This window comes from Cherax quadricarinatus, chromosome 34 (assembly GCF_038502225.1).
Source record: "Cherax quadricarinatus isolate ZL_2023a chromosome 34, ASM3850222v1, whole genome shotgun sequence".
NCBI classification, from domain to species: Eukaryota; Metazoa; Arthropoda; class Malacostraca; order Decapoda; family Parastacidae; genus Cherax; species Cherax quadricarinatus.
In genome coordinates, this window is record NC_091325.1 from 10,923,809 (window position 1) to 10,942,893 (window position 19,085).

Below are 19,085 nucleotides of genomic sequence, written 5' to 3' on the forward strand. Positions count from 1 at the left end.
ACTTTTATAATCTTGGTGGAGAGTAAACATCCTTGTCTTCAAAAGAGGAGACACTGACACTGATTCCCTGTTTTGAGAAACCGAGTCCTTGTTTTCTGTTCTTCTTTGTCAATCTGTCTCCATATTTTTGGTCTTTGTTCATTTGACTTCAATGCTTTTGTATGCTTATCTATGTCAATCTCCGCTTTTGTTCGTATATATGTTACTACCCACTGCTACTCTTCTTATAACAACCTGATAAGCTGATTCTTAGTTTTGTGTGCTTTACCGTACCTATTTACTGTGTTTGTCCATGTGCTTGTCTGTATTTTGTGGCTCTGTATAAACACACGTTCCCCGTCATGTATTCATAGTAGGTTCAAGATGCAGTTAAACGTATTGTTTTTACACTGGGAAGTCGGATGGTTTGTCTTGCACTTTAAGCCCAAAGGTTAAAGATAAGAGTTACACAGATATGATGCCACTTTATACTGGCGATAGAGGCACTAATGCTCGTGCCACGAGACTACCCTTAGCCCTAATTGTGCTGTGAATTATGTTCATGGCGAAGCGCTAAATCCTTGCGAGTTTTACAGTCCCCTGGGGGATGGGAGGAAATGAGTATTTGATCAGAGGACAGAGTAGCTCCAATTCACTGAATCAAGAACCCCTTCATCAGCATCAAGGTACCTAACCACCCTTAAAGGGGTATATCGAGGAAGCTATATAACGCGGTCCGCAACACTAGCAATTTAAACAGGGTTATCAAAACAATTATATATCCAGGGAGAAAGGCTGTTTAAGCAAAGGGAGGACAGCTCCAATTATCTGGATACAAAGCCCCTCACCAGCATCGAGGGTCTGAAAACACTTTACTAGGGTTATCAAGACGTGTTGTGTTATCTCTGTTGCATGTGTCTTACCTAACAACTATCTCCTTGGAACCGAATAACACACTGATGACTTTTATTCGACGTTAAAAACTAAGCAACATTACGACATCAACACATTTAAATGTCTTAAAACCATGAATATAAATATATTATAATGTCGTGCCGAATAGGTAAAATTTGCTAATTTGGCTTAAATAGCAGCTCTCTTCTTGCCGAACAAGGAAAGCGACAATTTGTGTATGCAATAATTTCGCAAAAATCAGTTCGAACCTAAAGGAAAATATATATTTGTGTTTGTTTATTAAATTATTGTAAACTTATCTGAAATATATTTAACTGGATTAGGATAAATTAAATTGCGCTTGTTATAATAACGTTAGGCAAGTTTTCTAAGGTTATTTTGGAAGAAAATTAGTTTTTACATCAACATAAATGAAAAAAAAATGATCCTTAAACGTATAAGAGAAAATTTTAGAAAAGACTTAATTTTAAACGAGTTCATGCTAACGGACCAACTTTACCTATTCGGCACGACATTATATATATGTCGTGCCGAATATGTAAAACTGGTCAATTAGCAAGAACTCATTTAAAATTAAGTCCTTTCTGAAATTTTCTCTTATCTTAGAAAACTTACCTAACCTTATTATAACAAGAGCAATTTATTTTAGCCTAACCCAACTAAATATGTTTTAAATACGTTTACAATAATTTAGTACTAAACACACACAGTCAAATATATTTTTTTCGTTAGGTTCAGAATGATTTTGGCTAAATTATTGCATACACAAAGTTATGCCTATTCGGCACGACATTATATATATTATATATAAATATAAATATATATATATATATATATATATATATAAATATATATATATATATAAATATATATATATATATATAAATATATATATATATATATATATATTATATATATAATATATATATATATATATATATATATATATATATATATATATATATGGAGAGAGGGAGATTTTGGGAGATGTTAAGTGAATGTATAGGAACCTTTGAACCAAGTGAGAGAGTAATTGTGGTAGGGGACCTGAATGCTAAGTGGTAGGTAAGTTTGGGGTGCCAAGTGTAAATGATAATGGGAGCCCTTTGATTGAACTTTGTACAGAAAGAGATTTAGATATAGGTAATACATATTTTAAGAAAAATGGTATAAATAAGTATACAAGATATGATTTAGGGCGAAATGACAGTAGTTTGTTGGATTATGAATTGGTAGATAAATGACTGTTGAGTAGACTTCAGGATGTGCATGTTTATAGAGGGGCCACAGATATATCAGATCACTTTCTAGTTGTAGCTACACTGAGAGTAAAAGGTAGATGGAATACAAGGAGAACAGAAACAACAGGGAAAAGAGAGGTGAAGGTTTATAAACTAAAAGAGGAGGCAGTTAGGGTAAGATATAAACAGCTATTGGAGGATAGATGGGCTAATGAGAGCATAGGCAATGGGGTCGAAGAGGTATGGGGTAGGTGTAAAGATGTAGTGTTAGAGTGTTCAGCAGAAGTTTGTGGTTACAGGAAAGTGGGTGCAGGAGGGAAGAGGAGCGAATGGTGGAATGATGATGTAAAGAGAGTAGTAAGGGAGAAAAAGTTAGCATATAGAGAAGTTTTTACAAAGTAGAAGTGATGCAAGGAGGGGAGAGTATATGGAGAAAAAGAGAGGTTAAGAGAGTGGTGAAGCAATGTAAAAAGAGCAAATGAGAGAGTGGGCGAGATGTTATCAACAAATTTTGTTGAAAATAAGAAAAAGTTTTGGAGTGATATTAACAAGTTAAGGAAGCCTAGAGAACAAATGGATTTGTCAGTTAAAAATAGGAGAGGAGAGTTATTAAATGGAGAGTTAGAGGTATTGGGAAGATGGAGGGAATATTTTGAGGAATTGTTAAATGTTGATGAAGATAAGGAGCTGTGATTTCATGTACAGGGCAAGGAGGAATAACATCTTGTAGGAGTGAGGAAGAGCCAGTTGTGAGTGTGGGGGAAGTTCGTGAGGCAGTAGGGAAAATGAAAAGGGGTAAGGCAGCTGGGATTGATGGGATAAAGATAGAAATGTTAAAAGCAGGTGGGGATGTAGTTTTGGAGTGGTTGGTGCTATTATTTAATAAATGTATGGAAGAGGATAAGGTACCAAGGGATTGGCAGAGAGCATGCATAGTTCCTTTGTATAAAGGCAAAGGGGACAAAAGAGAGTGCAAAAATTACAGGGGGGATAAGTATGTTGAGTATACTTGGTAAAGTGTATGGTAGAGTTATTATTGAAAGAATTAAGAGTAAGACGGAGAATAGGATAGCAGATGAACAAGGAGGCTTTAGGAAAGGTAGGGGGTGTGTGGACCAGGTGTTTACAGTGAAACATATAAGTGAACAGTATTTAGATAAGGCTAAAGAGATTTTTGTGGCATTTATGGATTTGGAAAAGGCGTATGACAGGGTGGATAGGGGAGCAATGTGGCAGATGTTGCAGGTGTATGGTATAGGAGGTAGGTTACTGAAAGCAGTGAAGAGTTTTTACGAGGATAGTGAGGCTCAAGTTAGAGTATGTAGGAAAGAGGGAGATTATTTCCCAGTAAAAGTAGGCCTTAGACAAGGATGTGTGATGTCACCGTGGTTGTTTAATATATTTATAGATGGGGTTGTAAGAGAAGTAAATGCGAGGGTCTTGGCAAGAGGCGTGGAGTTAAAAGATAAAAAATCACACAAAGTGGGAGTTGTTATCACAGTTGCTCTTTGCTGATGACAAGTTTGCTCTTGGGAGATTCTGAAGAGAAGTTGCAGAGGTTGGTGGATGAATTTGGTAGTGTATATAAAAGAAGAAAATTAAAAGTGAATACAGGAAGGGTAAGGTTATGAGGATAACAAAAAGATTAGGTGATGAAAGATTGGATATCAGATAGGAGGGAGAGAGTATGGAGGAGGTGAATGTATTCAGATATTTGGGAGTGGACGTGTCAGCGGATGGGTCTATGAAAGATGAGGTGAATCATAAAACTGATGAGGGGAAAAGGGCGAGCGGTGCACTTAGGAGTCTTTGGAGACAAAGAACTTTGTCCTTGGAGGCAAAGAGGGGAATGTATGAGAGCATAGTTTTACTAACGCTCTTATATGGGTGTGAAGCATGGGTGATGAATGTTGCAGCGAGGAGAAGGCTGGAGGCAGTGGAGATGTCATGTCTGAGGGCAATGTGTGGTGTGAATATAATGCAGAGAATTCGTAGTTTGGAAGTTAGGAGGAGGTGCGGGATTGCCAAAACTGTTGTCCAGAGGGCTGAGGAAGGGTTGTTGAGGTGGTTCGGACATGTAGAGAGAATGGAGCGAAACAGAATGATTTCAAGAGTGTATCAGTCTGTAGTGGAAGGAAGGCGGGGTAGGGGTCGGCCTAGGAAAAGTTGGAGGGAGGGGGTAAAAGAGGTTTTGTGTGGGAGGGGCTTGGACTTCCAGCGGGCATGCGTGAGCGTGTTTGATAGGAGTGAATGGAGACAAATGGTTTTTAATGCTTGACGTGCTGTTGGAATGTGAGCAAAGTAACATTTATGAAGGGATTCAGGGAAACCGGCAGGCCGGACTTGAGTCCTGGAGATGGGAAGTACAGTGCCTGCACTCTGAAGGAGGGGTGTTAATGTTGCAGTTTAAAAACTGTAGTGTAAAGCACCCTTCTGGCAAGACAGTGATGGAGCGAATGACGGTGAAAGTTTTTCTTTTTCGGGCCACCCTGCCTTGGTAGGAATCGGCCAGAGTGATAAAAAAAAAAAATTATATATATATATATATATATATATATATATATATATATATATATATATATATATATATATATAACTGATATCAAGCATAACAGAATCACACTCAAGGGAGCACGTGCACTTCCTCGTGTGAGTCATGAGAGTGCTAACCCCGAGCCGTCACTAAGGTCGTGTGGGAAGCAAGGTCAGGCCAGGAGGAGAGACATCAAGGATAAAATAATTAGGTCAATATGCAACAAGGAGAAGGGAGGAGACGAGCCATGGGCGGTGTTGGGTCAAGGCTTCTTGGTGGACTCTCCCTCTCTCTTTCCCTCCCTCCCTCTCTCCTTCGAACACACAACTGCACACTTACAGGGATGTATGGAAATATTTAATCTCAGGGCGATTGAGAAGTGGAATGACTTGAATGAGGAAGTGATGGAGGCAAACTCAATGCACAGCTTCAAAAAGTAGATATAGTGATGCCCAAGAGAGCAGAAATCTGATGCCGGTTAGAGTGATCTCGGAGTCAGGGCTAGCAGTCGAGTCTCGACCCTCGCAAACACAAGTCGGCGAGTACAAATCGGTGAGTACACGCAATCACGCACTCACTCTCTGGTTTACTAGCAACTCACACATTCCCTAGCTTTCCATTACCTCCCTCCTTCCTGTCACCCTCTCCCGCCACCACCAATCAGCTGATGATCGTGATAGACGGAAAGGGACTGAGGTAAAGATTTGAAGCAAATCAGATATATGCACTTGTAGACGGATGGATGGATGTGATAAAAGACTGATCCCAGCACCAACCCTGAGAAACATGATAGCTGCCAATGCAGAGCTATTATAAATTATAATTAATTCTTATTATTCACTTGAGGGAATAGACAATTAGATTCAGCCCAGATCCCTTTCATGACATCAAGGAACCTGTGTTGAAAATGGTATAAAACACCAGCAAATTGATGATTAAGACGTGTGCAACAGTTGGGTATCTTTATTGATTAAACGTTCCGCCTGGAGAAGCCTACAGTGTAGACTGTTGCAAATGTGTCTTGCGCTTCATCAAGGAACCTACCTTTCTTGATGTCGGTGAAGGAAGTTTGTTGCTTATCTGCCGAAGTGCTGTTGGTACCGGGAGATTACTAGCAAATTTCTGTATTTGGTCAGGGGAGGGGGGGGGTCTTCTGTCATGCGGGATGGGGGGGGATTCTGCTGTCAGGCGGGTGAAGTCTCTGCCGTTAAGGTGGGAGTATCTGCTGTCCGGCGGGAGCAGGGAAGTGTTTGCTGCCAGGCGAGGGGGGAGTGTCTGCTCTCAGGGAGGGGGGAGTGTCGGCTGACAGGCGGGGTGGGGGTGGGGAAGGGTGTCGGCTGCCTGGCAGGGGGGAGGGTGTCGGCTGACAGCAACCTAAATTTAGCAACCGAGCCTCTACATACACGCGAGATATACGCAATGTCTCCTTCCTATTTTTAATTTTTTTTTCCCAAACTACTCTTCTATATTTTTTAGGCTGTAAGAGGAATGACAAAAATGGGAAGATAAAGGGCTGGGATAGGACACAGAGCAACGAAAAAGGATGCGAGAACTCAGGGAGGGAAACGATAGGCAAAAAGGTCTTGGAACTTTGGGTGGACTTTGAGAGAATTTTTTTTTTTTTGTGACAGTAACGAGTGCGGTGTATGTTCTCATTCTACTCTGCGAATACGAGTTAAGGCGGAAAAAAAACAAACGAGAATAAGTTATGCAAAGATCACGGCCAGCTGGGCGTTTCAGCAGTCAACTCTCTCCATCCTCGCATCATGAACAGAGAGATGGGGGCGCGGGTGGGCGGGTTTACACACACACACACACACACACACACACACACACACACACACACACACACACACACACACACACACACACACACACACACACACACTTGAAAACAATGGAAGTTTCACTACGTATTCCCATGGATACTGAAAGAAGATTGGACTCGCACATTGACTCAAGGTTGAGGGACTGATTACCTCAAACTTCTCATCTTCCACCATTCTTCATTGTATTGGACTGAAGAAGCCACTGGCTGGCGAAACGTTTCCACAACAATAATTTCCAAATGTTGAATAAGTGTCTCATTCTTTAAAAGAGGAAACAATAAGAATAATGCTTGATACCTGGAAAATACCAAACAGTAATACAGCTTGTAGAACCCACCATGTTTCCACATGGAGAAAAATATTTAAGTAGCACTCAACTACAGGCCATTATTACTGACATGTCTATTCTCCCTGAAGAAAAAGAATCTCAGTGCTGTGGCTGGAACAATTCACAACTAACCAACAATTTTGAAAGGAAGCTTTAGATGCCTTGATAATGGTGACGTACAGACGGAAATGTCTAAATTGCCGCTCCAAATTGTGGGTTAGTTGTGAATACTCCCAAAGTACTTGAGAAGATAATCATGAGAAGGTTGGTAATGCACCTGAAAAGAGCTTCCTTACCCAGCAAGAACCTCTTGGTGTTCTATGACAGAATAACAATGAGTACAAGAACTCATCTTTTAGAACTGTAAGAAGGCATTTAGAACAGTGCTACTTGAAGGACAAGCTAGGGCGAGTGGAAAATGATTCGGATAAAAATAAATAAAAGACATAAGACGGTAACGGTAAGGAATCAGGATGGGAGAGTAACAAGCACTCGCAGGGTTAGTTATGCCTCTTTTTTTTTTGGTATACCTAAATTATGATCTGATAATGAAGTGAAACTAACAAGAAGAATAAGAGTATGAATAAGAACATGAAAAAAGGATGGAAATATTGCAGTTTGGAGGGGCATCTGAGCTGTAATGTTGTCCCACCTTTGGCAGGGCGGTGACTGAGTGAGTGGTGTCTTCTTTTTCGGGTTACGCTGGCACTGTAGGAGACGGCCTGTGTGTTAAAAAATATGAAAAGAATATGAGAGAACTTGGACAGCCTGCAAGAGTGGCCAAACGTGGGGTTACTGGAGTTTTATCCAAAGAAGTAGATCATGAAATTCAGATAAAGATGGAACAGAGATGCAAAGTACAAACTAGAAGGGAAGAAAATTAAATAAGAATATATGTGCAAGGAAAATAATCTGGGAGCTACAATTACACCGAATACATCACCAGGGGTACATGTAAACAACAAATAATTTTTTATATACTCCTATGCCACTTACTGTATTTTTCGGCATATAAAGCGCGTTTTTTTTTCAAACAAAAAAGTCTTATATGCTCAAGGTCAGGGTCAAGGGTAGGCTTTGAGTTACACTAACAGTTTCTTACTAACGTTACATTATAACTGTTTGGAAACATAACCTTATATGTCTTACATGCTCTTGCGCCTTATATGTCGGAAAATACGGTATGTCATGCCTAGTTCAGAAAAAAAAAGAAACTAACAGAGTCAACACTTTTCAAAACACTTTCAGAAAAGGAAATTTATTTCTACCTAATCTGGAACAGAATAGTTTGTACTGGGAAAGAGGTTTAACAATGCAGGGGGAAAAAAAGAGGGCAGATTAACAGGTGGATTAACAGAGAAGACAAGATGCGTGTTTTGTTTGAAATTAAAGGCAGAGATGTAACAAGGCATAACAAGGCATAAAACCAAGATGAGGCACAGGAACCCTAGGGTATACTCCTTTAGTTCTAGGATGCTAATCAAGTGGAATGAGCAAGATGAGTAGGCAGATTCCATACTCAGTTTCAAGAGAAGGTATCATGTATAGGTCCCAAGAGGCCAGAAACTACTAATGTCAGCTATTTGAAAGGTCAAAGGCGAGGGCCAGGAACAAAATCTCGGCTCTGTGAAACAAGTCTGTAATTACATACACTTACGTCTGCGCCTGAACATCTGCTTAAGTCGTCTGCTGCCCTTCGTGTTTGTTATCTGGACGTTTCAAAAGATAATTTTTCATTTTATTCACCACTACCATCACTTTTCCAACCTCCACTATCACCACCCCAACAGTGACCACCTCCAAAATCACCAGTTCCACAACTTCTGGAAAGACATCTACTCGATGACTGTGAATATTTAATTTGTCACTAAATGGGAAACGCCTCATGAGTTAAAAAGACAACTGACAGGGAAAGTTTCCCAAAGCAATCATTGGGTAGAACCCAGATGTCTACGTAACTAACGGGCTTCGTATTTATGGCCAGCGAACCACCAGCGGCTCCCTGATCATTTGAGGCTCACGGGCCACCTGCGGCTCCTGGCCCATTTATTTATAGCTCGTTGTAATATACTATGCTGTAGCTCATCCTCGTGCCGACAGAGAAATTTACAAATTCCAAAGTTTTCTATTTCTCCTCGGCCACCCTTGTTTGACTTATGACCAGTTGTTCTAATTTGCCTATTTGCTTAATTAGCTCAAATTTAGAGTAGAAAAGCCGTATAACAAGTGGAAATTAAAACGTTAACGTTTAGTAAAACGTCAACAAATTTACGTTATCAACCGAGAAAGGGTTATGTGGTGGCGTGACTGTGCGCACGCGCACACGCTCACTAGGAATGGTGTTTGTAAGGTAAAATATCAGATCATCGACACATGAGCTGGAAGGCGGTCACCACCTGGGTAGTGTCGTGTGTTCAACCAATTATGCTCGCAGGGGTTGAGTTTCAGCTCTTGGCCCCGCCTCTTAGACCTTTAATCTACTGGAGTTGCGTGTGTGTTTGTCGGTGTCGGTGTTTGTCGGTGTGTGTCGATGTTGGTGTGTGTCGGTGTCGCTGTGTGTCGGTGTGTGTGTGTGTGTGTGTGTGTGTGTGTGTGTCGGTGTGTGTGTGTGTGTCGGTGTGTGTGTGTGTCGGTGTGTGTGTGTGTCGGTGTGTGTGTGTGTCGGTGTGTGTGTGTGTCGGTGTGTGTGTGTCGGTGTGTGTGTGTCGGTGTGTGTGTCGGTGTGTGTGTGTCGGTGTGTGTGTGTGTGTGTGTCGGTGTGTGTGTGTGTCGGTGTGTGTGTGTCGGTGTGTGTGTGTCGGTGTGTGTGTGTGTGTGTGTCGGTGTGTGTGTGTACTCGCCTATTTGTACTCACCTATTTGTGGTTGCAGGGGTCGAGTGTCGGTGTGTGTGTGTGTCGGTGTGTGTGTGTGTGTGTGTGTGTCGGTGTGTGTGTCGGTGTGTGTGTGTGTCGGTGTGTGTGTGTGTCGGTGTGTGTGTGTCGGTGTGTGTGTGTGTCGGTGTGTGTGTGTGTGTCGGTGTGTGTGTGTGTGTGTCGGTGTGTGTGTGTGTGTCGGTGTGTGTGTGTGTGTGTGTGTGTGTGTGTCGGTGTGTGTGTGTGTGTGTGTGCGTGTCGGTGTGTGTGTGTGTGTGTGTCGGTGTGTGTGTCGGCGTGTGTGTGTGTCGGTGTGTGTGTGTGTCGGTGTGTGTGTGTGTGTCGGTGTGTGTGTGTGTGTCGGTGTGTGTGTGTGTGTCGGTGTGTGTGTGTGTGTCGGTGTGTGTGTGTGTGTCGGTGTGTGTGTGTGTGTGTGTGTCGGTGTGTGTGTGTGTGTGTGTGTGTGTGTGTGTGTGTGTGTGTCGGTGTGTGTGTGTGTGTGTGTGTGTCGGTGTGTGTGTGTGTCGGTGTGTGTGTGTGTCGGTGTGTGTGTGTGTCGGTGTGTGCGTGTGTGTCGGTGTGTGTGTGTGTGTGTCGGTGTGTGTGTGTGTGTCGGTGTGTGTGTGTGTGTCGGTGTGTGTGTGTGTGTGTCGGTGTGTGTGTGTCGGTGTGTGTGTGTCGGTGTGTGTGTGTCGGTGTGTGTGTGTCGGTGTCTGTCTTCGTCCTGTCATTATTTACATTTAAACTTTTCGTCAGGATGCAGTGCGCGACACTTCCTATTTACTGCTGGTACATACTCAAATACCTGTACGTCGAAATTACTACTAATGTACTCAAGAGGCTTGGCAGACAATGTAGGATACTTCCAATGAAAAGTAGGGGAACGATGAATACACAAAGAGAAAACAGTAAGTGTTAATTAAGGGACCACGTCTCTTCAATACTTTTCCTTCATTCACTCTTAAGGTGCATTAGCTGTTTTGACGAGGGGCTCGACAGGTTCCTCAAAATAGTTCCTAATAAACCAGGTTGTGCTGCGAACGTTGGACTACGTGACGAAGGACAGCAGGTGTAAAAAGACTTGCCTGTTGTGTTGTTTTGCCCTGGAATCTAACCAAGTCAGATCCAAATATTTGGTAAAAACTACTACTGACGCACCGGAACTAATGACTCCTCCTTGTAATATGATTAAACTTGTCACTCACTCAGCCCATCAATATTTTTAATCAATTATTCAAACAACTTGTCAGAATTTAATCTATCACTCGTCCAAATATTGTAAAACGTGACAATAAGAATATATTTTGGGCAGAGTTTGGTATTTACTCTCAGAGCTTGAACTTTCAGCAAGAATTTAAGTTCCCGGATGGACCACATGGAAACTGGTCAAGGTGTACCAGCCCCACCCAGCACCCACCCTCTTTTCCCATGGGCAGTGTTTCAACTCTTCCACTCACCCCCACGGCAGTGCCTTCACTCTTACATTTTACTTCATAGGCAGTGCCCAAACTCTTCATCTCACCCACCTAGACAATGTCCCTACACCACCTTCCTCTCTCATCATAGGTATTATCTAACGACCCTTTCTTTTACCCTCCTGGCTAATACCTTTACATCTTCTCATCTCCTGATCAGTAGCTCTTGTTGTCTCATTTGATCTTTGAAATGCACCTCAGGCCTTCAGCACCAAGCCTCGTTCTTGTAGCGGCTTTCTAGCCTCTTACTGACCACTCCTCTAGTGTGTCTCTACAGCCTCTTGATGGCCGCTTAAACATATCCCTCCAACCTCTTCATCTCATATACACCCACCCACTACACTAGTCCATCACACATTTGAAGCTCCCGTCGCCGACGTGTTTCAACAAATTGTATGAGCGCCATCCTACGTGGACTATGAAAGGGAAACAGCTTTTGTACCCTGCTGTAATTCTCATATAGAACAAGGTAGCAACACACAGCTGATGTATCCAGTCTTGAGCAAGAAAGGAAATCAACAGCCTGTGATACCAGGCCAGGACAAGTGGTCTGGCTGAAAGGTTCCTCGTTAAGTCAATGCAAGTGTCATTTGTGTCAAGTTTAAGTGCGAGGTCGCGTGTCCTGGGGTGGGGAAAGGAGGTTATGACTGCCTGATAGTGGGTGAGAGAGAGGGAGTATAATTTATCTGCCTTCCTGATAATAGGGATGGTGTATTTTACTTTCATTGGGTCAGGATAGTGGTCATGATGATGGTAGAAAAGATTGCAACGTTTCGCTCTGAGTAGAGAATGTGATTGTTAGTGTTGAGGGAGCTATAGTTCTTGGCGATGTGGGTAATGAAATGTGGGTGTTGTGGTAGCGAATGTGATGATAGTGCGATGGGTGTAGTAATGGGGTGGGTATTGTGGTGGAGGAAGGTGTTAGAGATGCTGTGGGTGTGTAAACAGTTTATCTTGGAATTTATTCTTTTATACTTTAAAAGATAAAAGTGCGGGGGAGCAACACACACATTAAAGTTAAATTAAGTGAGCTCTAATAATAGTAATTCATATTATAATTTCCTTCATTATACTGCCAAGGAAATTTCTTCTCTGTTCACGATTAAAGATTTATGATATTCTTAGAAGATAATCTAAATTACACGGAAGGTTGGAAGTTTATTAACTTGCACCAACGATACTGGGCATGAAAAATCAGAAATCTTAAATCGATTTCTTTATCGTGGGAATCACCCAGGAACTTTCTAATTTTTAGTCTCTTCGTGAAAGGTTTTGGAGATGGGAGCAAAACTTGAGCAACACTTAGCCGGCCTACTTGCTCATGCGAGGCAATTTATTTATGCCCATTTATTTTAATTCGTGTGCCTGACGCATTTTTATAATTCGCTCTAGTTTTTCCATTTTTGATGCTACTTGGCAATATGTAGTAATAATTTTTTCATGAGTTGGTGTGAAACTAAAGATGACCTACATCTTTCCTTAATATGAATTTTACCAATAACATTCAAGCGTTACGAGTTCTTGCTCTGATGTGATAGTGGTAGTAGTAGTACAATTAGTAGGAGTACTAGTAGTTGTAGAAATAGTACATATAGTTATAGCACTAGAAGTAGTACTTGTTATAGTAGATAAATGGTTCAGAGAACAAACAAGTTGGTGATCTGGGACCCTATGGAAGCTTTTCGTTAACAAGTGGCTCCATCAGTCCGGTACAGATAAGAGAAGAATGGTGGAACAGGAGAAAAAAATTGAGGTAATCAGTCCCTGAGCCATGAGTCGACGTGTTTAGTCCATCAATCTTGATCAAGATTGATGAATTTAAGTCCGGCTAACCGGGTTCCCTGAATCCCTTCATGTTACTTTGCTCACACTCCAACAACACAATTCAAGAAAACTAGTTTCCTCCACTCCTATCTAATACTCTCACACTCGCTTGCTGGAAGTCTAAGCCTCTCGCACACAAAACCTCCTTTACTCCCCTCCCTCTAATCTTTCCCATGATGGCTCCTACCCCACCTTCCCTCCACTACTGAATTATACACCCTACAAGTCACCTTATTTTTTTCCATCCAATCTAAATGTCCGAACCACCTAAACAACCCCTCTTCAGCCCTCTGGATGATACTTTTAGTAATCTCGCTTCTCCTAATCTCCAGGCTACGAAGTCTTTGCATAATATTTACACCACACATTGCCCTCAGACACATCTCCACTGCCTCCAGCCTCCTCCTCGCTGCAACATTCACCAGCCATTCTTCACACCTATATAAGAGTGTTCGTATCATTATACTCTCATACATTCCCCTTTTTGTCTCCATAGAAGACGTTCTTTGTCTCCACAGGTGTGTGTATGGGTTTAAGTACTCTAACCAATTCTAATGTAACCGTCCTTAGGTTTGTTAAGAAAATAGCATTTGCAGAGATACAGAAAACTAAGAAACTGATGCAAGGTAAATATACAAAAAACTCAGTACAGTATAGCAATCTTGTAAAGACTGTTGACTCCAGGAGCTGGGACGCAGCCAACAAATGCGGGAGAGGATAAACCAATTACCTGTGCTTATGTTGAGCTGCGGAAGTGTACCTGTCGTCCCTTGCTCGTCTACACTTCACAAAAGAGATGGAGGAAGGCAAGCGGGCAGTGGGGGGGTGGGGGGTGAGGGATTATTATTATAATCAAAGAAAGCGCTAAACCGACAAGGGTCATGCAGCATGGGGGTGAGGGAACGGCATTCAGTTGAGGGTTGTGGGGACAGGGCTCGAATAGGCACGGGAGAGAGCTCTAAGGGTAGGGCGGAAGGGTTAGAAGGAAAGAAAAATAGGCGGAGGGGAGGGAGGGATGAGAGAAGCAGTGAAAGACACTTTCATGTTCACCTGGCATTCTGTTTGTGTTGTCTTGCGTCTCCAGTGTGTGTTTGGAGATGATTGTATGTGGCAAACACGAGGTTTGAGACGGTGGACAGCCTCTGTGGTTAGTTGTGCTCATTTTTGTTTTATTTTCTTATATTACACTTTTCTTATATTCATATCATCGTGAGAGGGGAAAATAATCAGAGAACGTCATCTTCCTTCCTCTCATAAGACCCAAGTGCGTGTTACTGCGTAGGTTACACAAAACAGTCAAAATCGCGGTCCGGCAGCACTTTCACGACTCCCGATGAGAGAGCATTTGAAGAGTATGACAATCCTGTGAAGAACAGTGTTGCATCACTATGCCGTGCAGAAGCTGCAAACATCAGGCGCTGCTTCGTCGGAAATGGCGGTGTTATTGAGTTATTAGGAGAAACCGGAAAAAAAATCATGGTACGGAAAAATTCTTTTTGTTATAGGTCTGTCATAAGATGACATCCACTTCGTGAAGATTTTGGTGATTTGACCGAAGCCTTCAGTAGGCTTAATAGCCAACCACTTAAAAAAAAGAAATAGGCCATAATTCCTCGTTGCACTGTAGGCCGTGATCTGTATTAGCCTCCCAGCTAAAATTAGTATGATTTTTAATTTTTGTGGGAAATTAGCAAACCCCATTGTGCCAAATAAGTTCGTTACGTTTAAGGCCTATTGACTGAATGTACGTTTAAGGCCTATTGACTGAATGTAGGTGAATAAAGCTGCATTTGAAGTGGTCATTAACATCAAGAATATTCTAGTTCCTGAAATAAGCAATGAAGCTCATCCGAGAGGCATATACACAGTAATAATGCACGAGTCCTGAGATCCCATAAAGAAAATTTGTACAAGTAGAGGGATGAAAGTGGCTACTGTAGACTCTTTCCATGACCCCCAGCAACTGTAAATGTCGAAGTTGGCAACCTTGTAACGGTAGTGTACACAAACATACAAGGGAGGAGTGATGTTAATTTACCGCTAGCGTTTACTTTTTTCAGACAAACATCTCTTGAAAAAGTTCCAATACCTTCAGCACAACGATTAATATTAAACCAAGTTAATAGTAAATAAACCTTGATAAGGTTCATCCCAAAGACATTAACTGACTCTAGGAGTAAGTGACATTTTGAGGAAGGTTAGATCGACAGACGTCACACCTGCCCGTCCTGCCTGACTCATAACACATCTGCACTCCGGCCTTCGTCTATAAAGCTGAATTTACAGAATAAGAGCTGATATCCTTCTTCAGCTCATTTTAGAGCACAGCCTTATTTGGCTATTAAACACCATCACCCTTCCCCCTCTCTCTTATCTCCAGGATGCGACCCACATCAGTCAACACCCAGGTACTTAATTGCTGATAGGTAAACAAGGGGGGCAAGAGTTGTAAAGAGCCTTGCCCACTGCTGTACCTTCAGGTAAATGCACATTTATGCATTCATGTACATTAACTATGCATTTAATACATTTCAATTATTTTCGTTAGTAGCTATAACGAAAATATGATGCTTTAGAGCATTATACACTATATATAAAGTACTAGTAGATATTAACTATGCCCTCAGGCACAGTTAACATCTGCTAGTACCTGATACATAAAGAAAACGAGCCTAAGGATATCGTTAAAGTTAAGCACTATACATGTACAGACATCAGAGATACAAGGTATATGTTAACTATTTAAATTCAGTTTCTGCACCGAGATGTGTGCAGGAAGCTATAATCCCAGCTTATGTTAATTTCAACACACAATAATTACCCTAGATGTAATTTTTGTAATTATTAAATTTCTCATACTCTATCCCAGTTATAAACTTATTATGAAAACCCATTTTGAAAAAGGTTTTCAAAGATGACTGGTTCAGCTCACGTGAGCTAAGGAATAAAACTTCCAATGTTACAGGCTATACACAGGCTAGATGCTAGAAAGGTATCAATAAGTTGACCTAGCATTCTCTGCAAGATAATATTTGATAAAACTATGGATTTTGTAAAGCATACACTTCTCGCCTGGGAAATAAACCCAGGTCTCTGCATACGTGAGATGAGAGCTCTACCACTGAGTTATAAGTCACTTTCTAATGTTTCCCTAAACAAATCTAGGCACGTCCTCTCTTCTCACTACCTCCTTTCCACATAAAGTCAATACAACACCTGTTTCCTCGTCTTCCCCCCCTTCCCATCACCGCTCACTACTTGCAACACCTTCCACCCACCTAGTCAATCCAACTTTCTCTGCGCAACACCTTAAACCTCTATGTTGTTTAGATATTTAATTCGAAGGTTAGCAAGATCTGCATCTAGTGACTTATGTTAAAGAATGTGGATGACCCAACACAAAGAGCATAATTTAGAGCACCCTGAAGGATATATATATGAAAGTTTCCCCTAAGAGTGCCACTTTTTTTTTTAAATTGGATACATCAACAGTGTGCTGCTGTCTTAGTCTAATGATAATTACATAGTGGGAACAAAAGCTAGCTATGTTTTACCGTTTTATTCCATCACGCTGGATGGGGTTCATAAGAGGTTTTCAAATCTGTCACCCTTAGCTGGGAATACATCGTCAAACATTTTAGCAAGAGTTTATCAGCTACAGGAGTTTGAAAGTTTCCTTCCAGCATACCTAGAATTACTATAGCTTGGTAATCAGTGTTTCTCAGGAAATCCTATCCCAAACATAAAAGAAATGGATGCCACATCTTCAGTGACTCTCAGTAAAATAGGAAGTGTCTGCCGCTGCGGCTCCTGTTTCTCACTGACCAAAAACTAAATCATTGCAGTCCAAACTTTTACCCCGGAAGCAGTCTTGCTTGGCCACTTTTCGTCACTCAAATCTTGCATTACTTTTATTTTTATTATGGAGTTTATTTAGGTACATATATCTACAATTAAAAAAAAAACAGTAAGAGGAATTCTACTAGCCGATGTAGGCAGGTTCTACTGTAGAAGAACTCAATATTGGATAAATCCTGATGGGCCAACCATTCCCCAGGTTCAAACGAGTTTAGAGACTTTCAGTAATAATAATAATAAAATTATAATGTTCTACTCTCAACTTTATTCCTGTATGTAACTATATAATATTTTTAAAACTGTAATAAGTAAAGTAAAAGGACACAAGTGCAACTAATGTGACATTTATTGTAGCAACGTTTCGCTCTCCAGGAGCTTTATCAAGCCACTACCCAAAGGAAGAATACCATTCTGATGTTGAATTAGACACGTGTGCAACTCTTGGGTATCTTTATTAAGGAAACGTTTCGCCACACAGTGGCTTCATCAGTCCATACAAAGGAGAATCTTGAAGAACAGGAGGAGAATGAGGTAATCAGTCCCTCAGCTTTGAGTCGATTCTATTCAAGACTGATGGACTGACCACATCGACTAAAGGCTGAGGGACTGATTACCTCAATAACCTCCTGTTCTTCAAGATTCTCCTTTGTATGGACTGATGAAGCCACTGTGTGGCGAAACGTTTCCTCAATAAAGATACCCAAGAGTTGCACGTGTCTAATTCAACAACATGTCGGTTCTCTGAACCATTCATCTACACCATTCTGATGTGCAAATAGCAATATAAATAGGGCGCAGAAAATATATATCCAAGCCCGAACTAGCAATGGTAAAACCAAATTTAGGAAGAGTATATAAAAGTAATAAAGTTTATTATCGTCCGTAGGTAAAAAGTAATGGTTATAACTAGGACCATAATTTTTAAAGGGGTGGATCGGCAAGCCAGCGGTAGACCTCGGTCAGATGACCAAAAGCTCCAACGGCAGGTCATCATCTTAGACCCGCGTCAGAAAGCACTTGTTCTGTTTCCTGAACCTTACCTAATCTAACAGTCTCCGTGGGTGAGGTTCAACAGTCACCACTAGAAGTGATTCCTCCATATAAATGTCGAATTATTCATTATTATTGATGAGTGAATAAGAACGAAGGAGGGTTACGGAACACTTACTGAACCATGCAAAACTAGGGACAACACTTACTGAACCATACAGCACTGGGGACAACACTTACTGAACCATACAGCACTGGGGACAACACTTACTGAACCATACAGCACTGAGGACAACACTTACTGAACCATACAGCACTGGGGACAACACTTACTGAACCATGCAGAACTAGGGACAACACTTACTGAACCATACAGCACTGGGGACAACACTTACTGAACCATACAGCACTGGGGACAACACTTACTGAACCATACAGCACTGGGGACAACACTTACTGAACCATGCAGCACTGGGGACAACACTTACTGAACCATGCAGCACTGGGGGGACTCAGGTAGTATGGAAATAGATGACGTTCCGCTTGGGCACCAAACTTTGTTATAGCTCAAGATTTTATTACGCTTAGTGCCCAAGGGAAAGAGTAACGTTAATATTTCAGTACTGTTTGTATGTCTCATATGTGTGTGATTTTATTCCACCTGTACCCAGGAGATCTACTCGACCAAGAACTCTTTCTAGTATTTATCTATCATTTTTAAAACTACACTATGATCTATGACGTTGCTTAGTGTGTACCTCCGGGTGAAATACATAATGAAATCAATGATTTACCACGTCCCAACATTCTAAATTTATCCTATTTAGTATTCTGATACAAGTTTGGTTAAATATTTTATACACCATATTTGTCTCTTTTATTTAGTTCTATTTTCTGTTTATATACTAGTCATATCCATATTACCTTTACGCCTTTCAAAGAATAAGTTCACAAAATATATGGTATGCTGATACCGACAAGATGTGGGAACAGACACTTATGTACAATTTAGGACATTTATTAAAGAAAACGTTTCGCCACGAGTGGCTTCTTCATTCTTAATGGAGAAGCCACCCGTGGCGAAACGTTACCTTCAGTAGAAGTCCTGACCTGCAAGTATTTTTGCTACTCTTAGTATATCTTAAAAAAAAAAGACTCCTTATATAGAGGATTAATTCTAAGCTTTCTTTAAATATTTATATAAAAATATTTTTATGAAGAACGTTGAGAATGAGTATTTGAGAATTCATTCTGCCTTG

General features: G+C 41.2%; 1 protein-coding gene across 8 annotated transcripts in view; it reads right to left on the reverse strand.

Annotated features, from left to right (window-relative positions):
- LOC128693776 (uncharacterized) overlaps positions 1–19,085 on the reverse strand; it is a 204,135-nt gene that overhangs the window by 100,242 nt on the left and 84,808 nt on the right. For 2 of the 8 annotated variants that reach the window (XM_053783627.2, XM_070091156.1), the window contains exon 2: positions 7,478–7,547. The exons of the other annotated variants lie outside the window; for them this stretch is intronic. The gene's annotated coding sequence lies outside the window, so the exon portion shown is untranslated. The remainder of the gene's footprint in view (positions 1–7,477; positions 7,548–19,085) is intronic. 8 annotated transcript variants of the gene reach the window in all.